This window comes from Rutidosis leptorrhynchoides, chromosome 5, assembly GCF_046630445.1.
Source record: "Rutidosis leptorrhynchoides isolate AG116_Rl617_1_P2 chromosome 5, CSIRO_AGI_Rlap_v1, whole genome shotgun sequence".
Taxonomy (NCBI): domain Eukaryota; kingdom Viridiplantae; phylum Streptophyta; class Magnoliopsida; order Asterales; family Asteraceae; genus Rutidosis; species Rutidosis leptorrhynchoides.
Genome location: NC_092337.1, coordinates 315,900,001 through 315,912,842, shown reverse-complemented (window position 1 = coordinate 315,912,842; position 12,842 = coordinate 315,900,001).

Genomic DNA, 12,842 nt, shown 5'->3' with positions numbered 1-12,842 from the left:
GAGAATTAGAGTTTTGAAGAGAGAGAGAGAGAGCTCATTTTGGGGAAGAAGAAGACCAAATCTTGCCCGAGTCCAAGTTTTAAAGTTGTTCCCTACATCTCTAGCTACGTTTTGGTAGTGTTGGTAAGTTCTAACTCCGAGTTTTGAGTTCAATTTGATTTATAGCTAGGGTTTGTTCTTTTGTAGTTTGTAAGACCCATTTTAGGGTTAAATGGGCGAAATTGGGTAAACTTGATGTATGGAAACCCTAAGGTTTGTAATCTAGGGTTTAGTCATGTAATTTGGTGTTTGTAGAGTTAATTGTGTTGTTAAATCACTAACACAGTTATGTGTTGGTGAAAGTTTACAAATGGGTTCGAGTTTGACCAAATTGTGGGTCTTGACTTTAAAATGAGTCAAATGGGTAATGGTTGACCTAGTTGGGCAAGATGGGTATGAAAATACCCTAAATTTGTGTTAGTTGGTGTTATTGAACTTTAATCACTAGCTTTTAGTGATTAATGATAGTCTTGACTTTGGATGGGCGATTTTTGTGCAAATAGGTCATTTAACGCAATTGGGTCATTAAATGCACAAGAGTTAAGTGTTGGTGTCTAGTCCAACTAGTTGGTATGTTGATTGTGTATTTAATGTACTAGGTACCTTGCGTTGAAGCTTGTGGAGTTGTAAAATCATTACTTAGGAGTTAAGGTAAGTGGAATAATTATGCATGTATGTATATAGTATATTTATTTGTATGCTATGACATAATCCACAGAGCCGGAAGTGCCATAGTATGTGCGAGTGTGCTATGATGCGAACCACGGAGCCGGTGGCATCATGGTACGTGTATTGTAGTGTGAACCACGGAGCCGGTAGCACTAAGGTACGGAGTGTGAACCACGAAGCCGGTAGCACTAAGGTACGGAGTGTGAACCACGGAGCCGGTGGCACTATAGCACGAGTGTTGAGGTGTGAACCACGGATCCGGTATCGCCTCAACGAGAGTATGACTCGAGTTGTGATGTGAACCACAGAGCCGGTAGCATCATGACAATGCGTATGGTGTGAACCACGGAGCCGGTAGCACCATGACGCGCGTATGGTTAACCATATAGTTTGTGTATGTATTGTAGTGTAGCATATTATATTGTTTGGCGTATATGCTATTGATTATGCTAGTTGCGGTATTGGAGGTTACTAGCTTTATACTTGGAGTTAGTATGCTAATTATATTGCTACCATGTATGTGGTATGTGAGTAAGTGTTTGCAAGTAGGTATATTATATTACCCCTCTCGTTGTTTACTTTTTAGGTACAAGTTTGGAAAAAGGGAAAGGGGTTGCCGGGAATTAGATATTCCCATGATGATTGTGTATGCATAGCTTTTTAAAGACGGCCTATTGTTTTGGCTAGTTTAGCCCCAAACCATGCCCGTGTGTCGTTTGGTTTAAAACTATCATTTTAAGGTCGAACTTGTAATACGTTTGATTAAGGGCCTTCGTGCCTATCATGTAAACTCTAAAATTGTTTAATGTTTAACGTTTTGTATGAATCGGTCGACATCATGTAACCAGTTAAAGTGGCGTGTTATTGGTTTATTATTAAAAAAAAATTCGGGTTGAATACGGGTTGGGTCGTTTCAAACTTTTTGCAAAAGTGGCTAGATTCCAACGTGATCAAGAGAATCATAAGGGGTTTAATCGTCCTATGGAAACTAAGCAGAAGGTGAATAATCGCAACTTTAACAATTCACAGTTTAGTGCCAATCAAGGTTCATATGCTAAAGTAACTGTCAATGGATCGGACAAAGAGGGACAAGGGGAGACGAATTTTCCTGTTAAAAAAGCTGTCTTGTTGGAACAAGACCTGGTACAGATGTCAAAGCCGATGGAAGTATTAATAGTCAAAATGAAAGATATTCATTCGATCCCAAATTTCGATATGGTGTTAAAAGAAGGAGGATTTCCGGATGTGCAAGTGCAGTATGTTGGTGGTCTATGGTTATGGTGTAAATTTGATACTGTTGATGCATGTACCGCATTCAAACTTAACACGAATCTTAGATCATTGAATGCTTTTGCTCGTCCCGTGGTAAAAAACTTTGTTATGGATGAAAGGTTAACGTGGATTGAAATTTCGGGCATGCCTTTATGTTCCTGGAAATCGAGTGCGTTTAAGAAAGTGACTACCTTATTAGGAAGATTTATCTTCTTTGATAAAGATAGTTGTGACGTTATGAGTTTGGGTCGTGTTTGTATTGCAACGAGGCAAAAGAGTTGGATTAATGAATGGGTGAATGTCGAAATCAATGGGGTCTTTTATGATGTTCATGTACACGAAGTAGGTTCTTGGACATTCAAGCGTGAAGAGGATGAAAAAAAGGAGGATGAGGAGGAAGAATCGTCACCCCCTTTAGAAAAATATGAATCATCGGCAGATGAATCTGTGGATGAAACTGTTTTCGACAAGAATGATACTAATGGTGCTACGCAAAAAGATAATAGTAACAGTGGGAGGTCTTCTAGTTCGTTTAAGGGTGGTAACAGTGGACACTCTTTTGGTAAGGTGTATTCTAAATTTGATCCAAGTTCCAGCTTATACCCCATTTTCAATAAACGTACAAAGTGTTATAATGTGGAGGAAAAAGATATGCTAGCTTCAGTTGGTACTAAGCTAGGTATTGATGAAGAAAAGGTCCGTGAATTATATGTTAAGTGGGTGGAAACAGTGGGGATTACCATTCTTAATCAATGAAGTTGTTATCATTGAATATAAGAGGTTGCAAAAAAAAGGAAAAAGAGGATATGGATTAAAGAGATGTGTTTTGCTAATAACATTCAGTTTCTACGAGTTCAAGAATTGAAAATGGAAAGATTGGAGTTATTTCGTTTGAAAACGATGTGGGGTAATTATGCGTTCGATTATGCTTGCTCTTTCTCGAGAGGTATGTCGGGGGGTATAGTTTCTATTTGGGATCCGAACTTTTTTTACTAAAGAACGGGTTTGGAGTGATGATAATTTTCTCATTGTAAAAGGAAAATGGGTAGGTTCGATGTCGACTATTTTATGGTCAATATTTATGGGCCTCATAACACGATTGATAAAGCTAGAATGTGTAGATTTTCCTTGTTTATGAATAATAATATCGGGGAATATGTTTTATTCGGGGACATGAATGAGGTTAGAGATGAAGCGTAAAGACTTGGATCGAATTTCAATAGGGCAGAAGCTAGAGTATTTAATTTGTTTATTGATAATGCCGATTTAATTGAAGTCCCGTTATGTGGTCGGAAGTTCACCTGCATGAATAAAGCGGCATCGAAAATGAGTAGATTAGATCGGGTTTTAGTCTCCATGAATGCAATCCCGTCTAATATTGAACATAAGTTGGAAGCGTTGAATAGGGTGCACTCGGACCATTTTTCAATTATGTTTCATGATAATAAGGTTGATTTTGGTTTGTTCCCTTTTAAATTCTTTCATTCGTGGTTGAAGTTTGTTGGGTTCGAGGAGCTAGTTAAAGATGCGATTGAATCACAAGTTTTTGTAGAGACGGAGGCATTGAACGACAAGTTAAAATGCCTTAAAGGGAGTATAAAAGATTGGATACGGGCTAAACAGTTAGAGATGAAGTCAAGAAGCAAGTTAATTAATGAAAAGGTGGGTGAGTTAGAGAAAAACATTCATGACAATGTCGCTACTAATGATGATCGTAAGGAGAGATTGGAACTTCTTAAAGAGGTAGTTGATATTCATAAAATTGAGGAAAAAGATGTCATTCAAAAGTCCAAGATTAAATGGAGTATTGAAGGTGATGAGAATACGAAATTCTTCCATGGAATGTTAAAACATCGTCGAAACAAGCAATCGATTAAAGGTATTTCTCTTAATGGTGTGTGGGTGACGGATCCGTGTGTAATCGAGAATGCTTTTAAGCAGTTCTACGCGGTGAAGTTTACTACCCAACAGTCGAGTTTCACCCCTCCTGACTTCGTAGCTGAATCACGAATCAGTGAGGCTGACAACAAAAAATTACAGTTTGATGTTGATGAAGAGGAGATTCGTATCGCGGTTTGGGATTGTGGTAATGATAAATCACCGGGTCCGGATGGTTACACGTTTCTTTTCATTAAAAAGTTTTGGAACTATCTTAAAGGAGACTTGGTGGAGTCGATTAAACTTGCATTTTCAAATTGTTCTATGCCTAAAGGTGCGTGTTCAGCTTTTAATACTCTTATTCCTAAAATTTCGAACCCTGTGTGTATAAATGATTACCGCCCTATTTCATTGATTGGTGTTCAATGTAAGATTATCTCTAAAATCTTGCCTAATCGTCTAGCCCGGGTTATTGATAATGCCATATCAAAAGAACAATCCGCATTTATTATAGGGAGACAGATTTTGGATGGTCCTCTAATTGTAAGTGAATTGGTGAATTGGTGAATTGGTATAAAGTTAAGAAAAAATGCCTTATGCTTTTTAAAGTTGATTTTGAAAAAGCCTATCATACGGTTAATTGGGAATTCCTTGACTTTATGTTCGGTGTGTTGGGTTTTGGTGATAGATGGCGAAATTGGATAAAAATGTGTGTATATAATGCGAGAACGTCGATATTTGTTAATGGGAGTCCTACCGGTGAGTTTCGTTTATATCGTGGGCTTCGTCAAGGGGACCCGATTAGTCCCTTTTTATTCTTGATTGTAATGGAAGGGCTTCATCTCCTCTTGAAATCAAAGGTAGATGCGGGGTTGATTCGAGGGGTTAGAGTGGGAAGTTCAACGGTAAATATTTCCCACCTTTTTTATGCGGATGATGCAATTATTCTCTCAGAATAGAACCGGACGAGTTTGTTGAATACTATATCAACATTTACTGAATTTTTTTAACTTATCGGGTCTTAAAATTAATGTGGCTAAATCACACCTTTATGACATCGGGGTGGTTAATTCCGAAGTTGATGTGTTCGTCCATGATATGGGGTGCTCGAAAGGTACATTTCCTTTTACTTATTTAGGACTACCTATTCGCGTTAATATGAATTCGATTGTTAATTGGAAAACTTTAGTTGATCGGTTTGTCAAAAAGTTGTCCGATTGGAATGCTAAACTCTTATCGATTGGTGGTAGATTAACACTTATAAAATCTATTTTGGGGAGTATAGGGGTGTGTTATCTATCATTGTTTAAAAGCCCGAAAACTGTTTTAGATAAGTTGGAAAGTTTAAGAGCCGGATTCTTTTCGGTGTAGTACCGAGAATGATAAGAAAATTCATTGGATCGCATGGGACCAAGTTCTAGCTTCGTTTGATAAAGGGGGTTTGAATATTGGTAGCCTTCGGTCTTATAATTATGCGCTTTTATTTAAATGGTTGTGGCGTTTTTTAAACTACCCGAACTCTATGTGGGTGATGGTGTTGAAAGCGCTTTATGGTTCGAAGGCGGGTTTAGACGGGACCCCTATTCAAAGTAAAGGGGTTTGGTACAATATCCTTAATGCCTTGAAAAAAGTTAAGACAAAGGGTTCCTTCCGAATAATGTTATTAGAGCGAAAGTTGGTACTGGTCATTCTATTCGTTTTTTGGAAGGATAATTGGTTAGGTATTGGTCCGCTAAAGGATAAGTTTGGGCGTTTATTCCATTTGGATCAACACGAAGATTGTTCTCTTGCGGATCGGCTCGTTAATCATAATTGGCGTTGGGCCTGCAGACGTGATGTACGGGCAAGAAATGCCTCGCTGCTCGATGAAATGGTGGTGGTTCTCGGTAATCTTGAGCTGACCGAATCTGAGGATACTTGGCAATGGGCCATTGACGATAATAAAGAGTACACGGTACAGTTTACTTGTTCATTTATTGATATTTCAATATTGCCTTCTATTGATTTTCATACTAGATGGTGTAAGTTTATCCCGAGAAAGATCAATGTGTTTATGTGGAGGGTGGCGTTAAATAGACTCCCGTCTCGTGATATGTTTCTTCGTCGTGGAGTTCCAATCGATGATATGGACTGTGAATTATGTTCTTGTGGTTTAGAATCAACGAGCCATGTGTTGTTTGGGTGTGATGTAGCGATGGACTTATTGAGAAAATGTAGAGTTTGGTGTAATGTGCAAATGCCGGGTTTTTTTTGTTGGGTCGATTTCGTGACTTGGTTTGATGGTTGGGTAGAAAAGGAAGACACGAAGAACAGATTGTACTCGATTGTTTTAGCCCTTCTTTGGAATTTATGGCGATTCAGGAATAGTGTTATGTTCCCCGGAGACGAATTGAAGAAATGCTACTTGTTTGATTCTATTTGTAGTATTTCTTTTTATGGTTTTGTAGTAGAAGTAAATGTAATTTAGATTGGAACGCTTGGCTTATAAAGCCATTATAATTGTGGTGTTTTGAGGCCCTCTAGCTTCTTGCTAGAGGGTTCCCGTTTTAATAAAATTTGCTGTTCAAAAAAAGAATTTGGATATCTAGGGGCATTTTAGTCAATAAGCGATCTTTATCTACAAATATTAGCTAGAGTTCGGGTCCGAGAATTCGGGTCATAGGCCGAGTATGATGATGGTTTTGATTATTATTTTTATGGTTCAGTTATGAGGATGAGTTTAGATACAAACCCGTATACCGAAGGGAATCTTTTCACTAATAACAACATAATTTAATAATAATATAAGATATAAGATATAATGTGTTACTGTATTATTCTTCAATATTTATATAGTCATTATAGATTTAGTACTCATTTTAATAGCATTATTGAAATGGGTGAATGGTGATGAGAATCTAACAATAGAGATATTCGATACGTACGAGAATGCCGGTAACCCGATAGTAAGTAAATGGGGATCCCCATTTACCTCTGAGAAAACCCGATAACCCGACAATTAGTAAGTAAATGAAGACCCGACAGATATGGTCCAGGATTACCTTGACCCGGACCAAATCCGATCTGATGTCATCCCTAATATTAGCTAACTATTGATTTAAAATTTAGATCAAAGATTATAATTTAATATGAGAAATTATTTAATGATCTTGATCAATTTTGATCAAATATATATTTAAGATTCGTAAAATTTACGGGTTAATTTCATTGGTCAATTCAAATATGTCATTCTCAGTTAGTTAAGTATTAAGAATTATTTGGAAGTTGAAAAACAATCGAGGAAAATATACGGTCATTTGAATGAATCCATAAATAGTACTGAGATGTGGAATAAAAGCATTACAATTGCTGAATATTCAAAATTTTATTAACAATTATAAACAATATTCTTTTGACCAAATACATATATCGAGTTCAAATAAATGTATGTTAAATATCATAATCGTCCCAAACTATTCCTACTCCATTATTATACAATCATATCAATGATCAAAATTAATAAACAATAAAAAAATAATATTAAAAAGATAAAACTCTAATGAGTAAAAGAAAAATAGATTTTATACCTAGATAGAACACACATTTGAAGCTCCAATAGGATAGATGATGATAAATTAATTTTTTTCTACAGAGAAGGAAACTAACGGAAGAGGGATGGTTACGATAATAACGATTCTTAATTTGCATTCTCTAACGATAATGTTAAATAGGGGATGAAAATAATTTAAAGATAGCTATTGCTCTATTTAATTATATGGATAACTAGATTTATGAGCCCGTGCAACGCACGGGGACTCATCCGCAAATATTATTATTTTTTAAACTTATATATGAAATAACGATATCATCGAAAAAGTGTCAAAAATACTGTTGTGGTTGTATTATTAAAATATGTTTTCGTAAACAACAAACATTATTAAAAGTTATATCAATGAATGGTAATGGTATGATAAAACTATAGAGTCGTATCGATCTCTAAAGATAATGATTCATGATGTTGTATGCAATAAACATACATTGTTCACTAATTGCAATGTCAAAGAATATCAGTTAATTGTAATGTCATGTGCTACTAAGTCCATTAAACATAGAATGTCATATACTCTATGTTTCAACAGATTGCAAAGGACTAAATAATTGTGATGTACAACATAAATTTAAGGTGCTAAAATGAGTGACATACAAAAATGAAAACTGTAGTGCTACCTAAAAGAGCTGCCAAAGACAATCTAAACAATTCAAAACATGTTTGTTTATCACACATAACTAAAGGAGAAACTACAAACACGTAACTAAATAAACAAAAATAAAAAACACTAATAGACTTCAAAAAAACTGTTTCATGTTAACGGGGCTCATATAAAAAAATTCCCCTTTCGATTGAACCTGTTACCCACCCAACCCAGTCCACCCATTTTGCCACCTTGAGACTTAAATAAATGCACCAGGATGAAAATTCTTCTCACCATGCGAGAGCTACCATACATGCAGTATCCAGCAGCCAACATATTCTTATCAGGCTGCAGTACATCTTCTAAAGATGCCTCACCTCCATCTTTAAACATGTAAATCCCGAAAATCTACATTGAATAAAAACAATTTATCACACTGCCATATCAAATATATGAAATATCATATATCATAAATTTATATAAATAAGTTAGATAATTCAGAGGGGATGTAATACAGTTCCTACAGAAACACCAGAGTCAATGTTGGAGGATCCATCCAGCGAATCAAAAACAACACAATACCTGCATATTTTGCATATAAATTCAGAAATAAATATAGGTAAAAATAAATAATAAAAAATAAGATGATTGGAGATAATGATGCTCTCACTTTCCACGCTTGGACGGTTCAACCATTATTGCTTCTTCATCCTCTTCAGAAACAAAAATGCACCGACAGAATAGTGAACACAACAATTAAAGAGGATATCAATACAAATACAAGTGAAAGAAAAATAACAAACACTCACTGTTCTGCCACTGCTAACCAACGCCTTCACAAAAACTTCGTTGGACAGAACATCCAATTTCTTCTACTTTTCTCCCTGAAACAATAATATATCATACATAATAAAATAACTTTCGCATCACTGAGTCACGATGCATAAACAATAATGTTCATTCGATAACGTACCTGCACATTAGTCTCCCCAGCAAGACCAATAAGTTTTACCAAACCAGCCTGTACAAACAAACTTTATGCTATTAGAAACTCGCATTCTCAATGAATTAGCATATAAATTTCTCAATCAACAATATCATATAATTACGATACTAATTTAATTAATTTTATTCACTGATTATTTACAGTCCTCTCAGTACCTAATATTTAGTCCAAATCCCACATCAGGTGAAAGCCATTCTGATCATATATAGCTTCAAAAAATCAGTAAAGAGGTGTGTGTGTGTACACATTCACATTTTGCCATCTCTAACCAAATGTTTTGTTTAAAAAGATGCGCAAAAAGCAAAAAAGGTGTGCCTGTACGACACTTATTGATACTATTAAGTTAGTTTGGTAACCGAGACTAAAGGTGTGTCGGTTGGAGTATTGTGAAGTATTTGCAATGAAATTGGCATGGTAACAACATATAACAAATGCAGTCACCTTAAACAAAAAGTATCGACCTGACCTGTACCAAAACAAGTACCTGATATTCAACCCATTTTGGCCCCTCAACTTTCCAGAATCAATAATATTAACAAAGTTACCTCATTGATTACCGTCTGTTGTACCCCTCCAATTGCCTATACAATCTCTTATGGATGCTTTAGCAGAATCTGCAACCCGTCTAAATTTAGCCATATCATTCGGGTCTGGATAAAATTATATAATAGTCTGCAAGTAAACACACTTCATAATCGGCATCACAATGACCTCGCACTTCATCATTCTTGTTAATTATGTACTTCCAAATCATCATGGCCTTCTACATGTTTTCTGAGCGCGATTCAGTAATGTGTGTTAGTTCCGTTGCACAATTAAAGCTGCAAACCTTTTAACAACGTTGCAGATCAAGCCAATTTTACAAAATGGTAACATTATTTATAAGTTACATGTGCTTCATTTGAACGCCTTTAAATGAAAGATGCATGTCATTTCTTTACTCTCATACATATAAATTCGAATGCTATAATATGAACCCTATCAACAAACAAAGAATATTATAACACTGTGGTACTATTACAAATATCTAAAAACACATACCATAATTCAGATCAAATTAAGCGTCCAAAAAGAAAGAGTTGGGGAATATGAATATTTTTACCTTATATGTAGTGGTATTCAAACGTTCCAACCCAATGAAACACAAATCCATCTATTTGTTTCATAACCTACGAAAAATCATAAACATTAAATTTAACATAATTGTATGGAGTATAATTTTCGCATATGGAGACTTGAGCAACTTATGGGTCACTGTTGAAACATGCCAAAATAGTAATTTTAGAAGACAACATCGGATAGAAAAATAAACACAGTGACAATCTTAAGTGTTCTTACTCGGCCCACCAGGATTCCATGAGTGAAGTTAATTTTGAAGTGTTGATCCATATCATTAGTTCCCTGTTGTGGAAACCCACTGATCAAACAACCTGAAGTACAAGTTTTCTTAGGGTGGCAATTTCAACCATCCTTACCAGATTGCAGTGCAATTTTGATCAGTAGGATGCCATATTGATTTATGGGTGATGATGTCTCTTTGACCGTCTATGTGCTCATTTAAAACAGACATTAGTGACAAATCCGGTAAAGCGTTCAATCACTTCTTTTGCTGTCTTCACCAACTTATTGCTGTGTTCATATGAACTTGCATTAAATTATGATAATAAGCTTATCTTTTCACAACCCAATAATCAGAACCATCATAATCATAATATCCATGAATTACATAATGATAAGTAGAAGTAATTTACCATATTAAAGTCGTCGTTGAACCTTGAGCATGAAAATGGTCGCAAAACCTGGGATGTCCATAGTTAAAAAAAAAAAAAAAGTAACCAACCTGTTTCAATGAAACCAATGATGACGTTAACTTGATTCGTGGTCACAAAACCTGGGATGTCCATAGTTTCTTCAACCGCAAGACAAATGAAATCCTATGAATGTGTTGTATGCAGTTTTCTCTTTGTGTTCTCAAACACTGAAACTACCCCTTCCATACCTGCATTCAGAACATAAAATACTCAGTTATATGCATATGTGCATCAGTACATGTACTTGTTTGTGTTAGTAGAGAGAGATTAGAAACTTACTGGCACTTTGAGGTGCTTGATCCTGAGTCAACGTAGCTGCAAATCTTTTGAAACCATGTTTATAACTATACAAATGAGAAGCCTTTGCATCTTCAGTACTGTATATTATTTAAAAAAAAAAAAAACAACTTGGTGTCAGAATTATAAAGGGTCATAATGGAGTAATGCATATTTAAAAATTTTAAACATTACCATGCACTCACTTTTATATTATTTATTTCATTGATGTGGTAAATGCCCACATACAGTATACATGTGACCAATATCCACACTAATATATTACTTATTTCATATTTCTTTCTCATAAATACAAATTCTTTCTTAAACTTCCCCCTTTTTGCAGTTTGTAAGAATTCTCCAAGACTCACTTTTTTTTACTTGCAGAAAGAAAAGTATGAGACGTCATGCAAATAGTAGAATCAAAATTTCATGGCTTTTAAACCTGCCCGGCGAACACCCTAAGCACTTATAAAGCTTGGTATGTAGATTAGGTACTTCCATGAAGATGATGACATTTTCCCGCAACTGACCCATGATATCTCAGGTATTAAATTCAAAAGTAGTTCCAAATGTACCTATCTACGGAACCAACTAAGCTACATGCTAGAGACATTATGACTATTTGGGGTGACATAATAATCTCCAAAGTCCAAACCAGGTTGATTCAACTCCACGCTATTTCAATCTTTTTACATGTACCAAACAATTATGCAACACAACATCTAGTTAAGCAAACATATATATATTTAAAGGTTACTTTTACTTAATCTTCCAATATAAGGCTCCATGCAGATTAATCATATGTGTAGGAAAGAGTTCCAAAGAATGACTTTCAGACATTTATCACCAGAACATGAAAATAGTGCTTAATAGTTTATCATGCCCACCCAAGGTATTAAAAAAATAAAAACGTGTAGTCTGATTTAAAGTGGGGTGCATACGCTTGCCATTTTGTGTATAAGAACGTATCATCACTTTCCATAACCATATGAACAGAAGCATACAAAATTTTGAGAGTCCGGGCCAAATGCATAATCAAAAGCAAATCTCCTCTCTTTTGTTCGGTTCTGTAACCGATCTAAATAGTCCTATGACAAGTCCGGATCCAAAATTACAAATGACAAGTCCGGACATCTCCTTACGTAAACCTAAAATCCAATTCGCAATTTCATAGAACACATGGTGTGCATCTATATAAAACATACATTTATGCATATGTTATGAATATGTCGACCTTATAAATGTTAGGAACCAAACGCAAACAAAACAGCTGAATGAACGGGAAACAATAAGCATTACGATCGACTAAATCCCAAAAAAAAAAGAATCGCACCTTAGTAAAACAACAGCAGGAAGCCAGTTAACTCGGTCGAAGAAGTTATAATATGATGAAAAGGGAAAAACGTTAGAAACAGGTTCGAACCCAGGACGAATTAGAAGTCGCATTGATTATCTGCATATTTCAAGTCGCATAAAAAATGGGTTGATTTGGTTTGCAATTAACCTTGTTGTATTACAACAATAAAACCTGATTTTTATCCGTTCAGTTAAAAAAAAAAAAATAATTCAAATCAAAGGAACTCACCTTAATCAAGAGAAAATCGCTAAATCGGCTTCATCATCAGTGTTGGACCGTTCGATTATCGAACCCTAGAATTATTTATCCGTTCTTCATCATCATGACGCTGCCGCCCAGATTCGATTCCATATCTCTTA